Source organism: Hyperoodon ampullatus (genome assembly GCF_949752795.1).
Source record: "Hyperoodon ampullatus genome assembly, chromosome: 17".
Lineage (NCBI taxonomy): Eukaryota > Metazoa > Chordata > Mammalia > Artiodactyla > Ziphiidae > Hyperoodon > Hyperoodon ampullatus.
The window spans coordinates 51,661,062-51,665,453 of record NC_136930.1 but is presented as its reverse complement, the minus strand read 5'-3'; the positions used below and the strand labels follow the sequence as shown (position 1 = coordinate 51,665,453).

The 4,392-nt window shown below is 48.1% G+C and overlaps 1 pseudogene across 1 annotated transcript; it reads right to left on the bottom strand.

The window, feature by feature from the left end:
• Window positions 1–513: 513 nt before the first annotated feature.
• On the bottom strand, window positions 514–3,438 carry LOC307065613 (nonsense-mediated mRNA decay factor SMG5-like; annotated as a pseudogene). Its single transcript has one exon. The product of its transcript is annotated as a nonsense-mediated mRNA decay factor SMG5-like (transcript).
• Window positions 3,439–4,392: the final 954 nt, after the last annotated feature.

Sequence of the window (4,392 nt, the reverse complement as noted above, 5' to 3'; positions counted from 1 at the left end):
AGCCAAAAGGGAAAAACCTGAATGGAGCATGGAAGAAGGTGAAGATGGGACCAAGAATTGCAATAAAACCCTTCATTCCAATCAAAACTATAGCTTTCCATTTATCGAGTTTTCACAGATGGCAAAGGCCTACCTTACATAATAGGCAGGATCCATCACAATAAAATAGCATTAAAAAGTTTCATGTCACAAAACAGAGCAAAGCGAATTATAGTTCCACCAAGCTGAGCGGGGACTTGGAAATGCTTCCTTAACTTGATGTTTTACCGTAAAAACACTAAGCACTGAATTAGTTTAATCTGTTTTTCAGACAGAGAACATGATATCAAGCCAAGATGACAAAGAAGGAAACACAAAGGCCCCTGGCAGTCAGTACACTGAGACTCTACCAATAGGTAGGTACAGATATGAGTTTACCCAATGGCTACCTTTAACATTAGGTGTGAACAAGAGAGGTGAACAGATTGAGTTTGATGTGTTAAGTGCTGAAGGAGGAAGACGGGAGATGTGACGTCAGCTGACCGTCTTCCACTCCCTATGGAAGCGCCGGATGTTCTTGATTTCCACACCAGCTTCAATTGCTGTTCCCAGCACCAGCTACAGGGGATATGAGAAATTCCTAGGGTTGTCCAAACAGATGCCCATGATGATTGTTATCATGCTGCTAGGGTCAGGGGTCCCTGGCTGGGATGAGTCCAGCAGACCTTTGCAGAAGTCAAGAATGTTATAGAGGTCCCAGGCATCAGAGTCTGGCCTGGTCATCCTGGGCCTCACTAATCTCGTAGACACAAAGGACTGGCAGAAAATGTACTGGTTCCCTCTCTTCAGCTCATCCTCTAGGAAGGTGATGGCTGCCAAAGCCCAGCAGTCTTCCCTCCTCAGGACGTACAATATGTCGACCACGATCTTGGGTGTGATGAGGAGAAACTTACCCCTGGTGGCAAGCTGCTTGATGACTGGAAGATGCTCACAGAGGGCCCGAGGGTCAGGGAACAGGTACGAGGTCAAAGCTGACTGAATCTGGAGGTGCCTGAGGATCTTCTCCAGCTGCACCACTTCACTCTGAAGCCAGAGCTGAACTATGTCTTTGGAAAACCTGATCCTTGAAGTACTCCCTATTAACTGCTGAGACGGGTTGTCTGGCCCTTCAAACCCAGAGCTTACAAAGACCCCCAAATTAGAGTTGAAGCTTGGAACTGTCCAGGGAGTGTCACTGCAAAGTGGCCAAAGCTTCTGAGGAAACAGATGCGCATAGCAGCTTCATCCTGGGAGCTGAGTAGAGGTGGGTCTTGCTCCAAGCCAGCCCTCTCCTGGGAAGCCTGCCGGGACGAGTGCTGGCCCAGGGCAATGTCCTCAGGGAGCTGCAGGAACCTGGGAAGGTTTGGGCCCCTACAGCTCTGCAGCAGATCACGGAGATGGTGGGACAGGCCCAGGCCTGGCTCCTGAAGGTCTCCCACGGAGGGCAGCAGGTTCAGCAGCACAGACGGGGGACCCCACAGGCTAAGTAGACTCCGCCAGTGTGAGGTGAGAAGGCTGTGGTTGCTGTGGAGCCAGCCTAGGATCGCCTTGACGGTGGGCAGCAGGCCCTCTGCAGAGAGGATCTGCAACTTCTTTTGAATGGTCTGGAGATTGTTGCAAGACTGGCTGATGGAGGCCTTCTGCCCCAAGTAGGAGCCAGCAGGAGGCTCTGTCTCAGGAAACTGCTCACACCATCCTCTGTGCCAGATGCATTGCCGGAGGCATCAGAAAACTGTGGCTGAAGACAGGGGTCAAGTACAAGCCATGTTTTACTGGGAGCTTGTGGCTCAATGTGGCTGGCAGGTTAGCAGAACTTCCTTTTTTTAAGTGACCTAATAGACGACTGGGAGGTTGAGGTGTCTTCAACTTATCCACCGGATGGGCAACTTGACCTTTGGATTTGGCCCCATGCTCCTGCATTGCTTCTGGATTCAGGGAGCCACTTTCCTCTTCATCAGTTGTGTCTGAATAAGTAGTTTCACTACTGATTTCTGAGCTGGCTTGTGAGCATAAGGATGTGTCTTCATCTTCATCTATCTCATCTGAGTCACAGCAAGAATGAAAACTGGCTTCCGAGTTGTAACCCTCACTGGAAACGTAAGATGACCTGTGGTTCTTCTGAGATTTGCTGTGGTGGGGCCCAGGGCAGGGGGCTGGAAGGTCTTGTCGCTGCTCCCCAGCTTCTATCTTCTGTTGGTCTTCCTTGTCCCTGGGGACATCCACCTCTGGAGTCAGCTTCCCTTTCCGGAGCTCAGCCTGGATGCGGGTAGTCACATGCTGAATTAAATGGGAGAAAAGGATCAAGGTGAAGGTGACCACTGGCCTGTGCTGCTTCGAGCCTGTTGTCCTCAGGCTGTGCACACTCATGAGGCAAAGAACCACCATGTGGAAGATGAGGAGGTCTGGGAGGAACAGGTAGCCCCTTGGGGGCTTTCTCTGGAGACCTGGCTCAGGTCGGATGGGCACAGCCGATAGGAAACGCAGAGACGGAAGTCTTCCAGATCCAGCTGACACAGGGCCATGAGCCTGGTTGCTTTGAATTTCCGCTGAGGCTGCAAGAGGCTCTGAAGGTAGAGGAAGCTAACCAGCAGCCTTTTGTTATCCCAACACTGCCTCTGGCTGAGAGATATCTTCTTTCTCTGGTACCTTTTCAGCTGGCTGTACCTTTTTCCCGCATGATCATAGAATCCTTTGAGGTGCCAAGATGCCCCCTTTAAAAGGCACTTCCGAGCAGAGGCAGCGCTGGTAGAAGCATGTGCCTTCAATGTCATAGTACTTACTCCCTGTGAGAGCCCCCAGCTGGCTGAAGGGCATGCCCATGTGCAGGGCCACTGACATGGCTCGGTGTAACACCTCTCTGCCAAGTCCTTGGTGGCCAGGGCTGGGAACTCATTCTGAAAGTGGAACAAGTCTCCCAGGTACAGTGGTGGCAGGCCGTTCGCACCCAGGCCACCTCTTCTTCAGAGGCAGGACCTGCTTTCTTGCAGCCAATCAAGTGGATGGCACTGTGAGGCCAATCAGTGTAGCTTAGTAACCTCAGCTCATAGTGTGCTCCTGCAGGAAGAGGAAGACATGGTCATAGAACCTGAGGCTGCCCTTCAGGTGAGCCCGCAAGGGGCCTTCCCACTGTTTGAAGGTGTCCACGAGTTTTCTTTTGGTCCTCAACAGCAGCATAGCAACGTCAGAGTACATTTTCCTCCATAACAGCTCTTCTGCTTTCCTCCCATAATCCACTGGGTGAAAGAACATGAGTTTAATGCAGACTTGCTGAACCACATCCCTGAGGGCCAGGACATAAGGCTTGAAAACCTCTTTGTGAGAATTTCCTTTTCCAAGGAGAAGGTCAAGACTCTGAGCTGCCAAGCAAACATCATGGTAGAGGAGTCTGGCCTTCAGGGCTTCTGCCTGGCTTCTCTCCATAAGGCTGGACTCTTCTCTCATGGTGCCTGTCTTCTGAGAAAAGACAAAAACTATGTATTAGTACCCACCCATAGAAACCAAAAATAATAACAATAATAGTCACCAGAGCAACACAGTGGGGATGTATAAAGCCTTTTGACATGAAGCAGGAACTTTTGCTCACACTTCAGATCTCAGTTTAAACACCATTGCATCCAGGAGGCCAACTCTAACTCCCCAAATTAGGTTAGATGCGTCCCCTTCACACTGAGCTGGCTTCCTTTGGGTTTCTGGGACTCAACTGGCTATGAGTTTTTCTTGACTGTATTTCTCCTACCATAGCACATCCATTATCTATCATTCTTGCTCCCAAACTGGACCACAAAGTTCTCTGAGGGAAAGGTTAGAGGTCAATTCACCATTTAGTTCCTAATACCAAACAATATCTAGTTCAAGCAGAGGCTCAGTAGAGAAAGGTGAATGGATGAAGGTTGTTCCAAAAGTCAGTTCCTCAATTATCATTTTCAATTCAACGATTATAATGTATCAAAGCACTCCATTATACTATTCAAAATACATGTCTAAGAGTGAAATAAAATGCAATGTAATCTCCTTAACTGAAAAAAAAAAAAAGGAAAATAATCCCTTATCAAAATTTAAATTTAATCAAGCTTGTGGATTTTTTGGAGAATTCAACCTGGATTCTATGTAGTTAAAAGTATTTGTAGTATAAATATATCTAAAGAGATATAATATTTAAATATAAATATATTAAATAATGTTTAATACAAAAATTATTAAATTCCTTATCTCTCAATAGAATTTGCTTTTAGACTCTCGGGATGGAGGGAGAAGAGAAATACACCTTATAATATAAACAGGGAGACTGCAGGTGGCGGAGGGGGAAAGCTTCGGAGTAGCGGAGGAGAGCACAGCAACAGGGGTGTGGAGGGCAAAGCAGAGAGATTTTGGCAC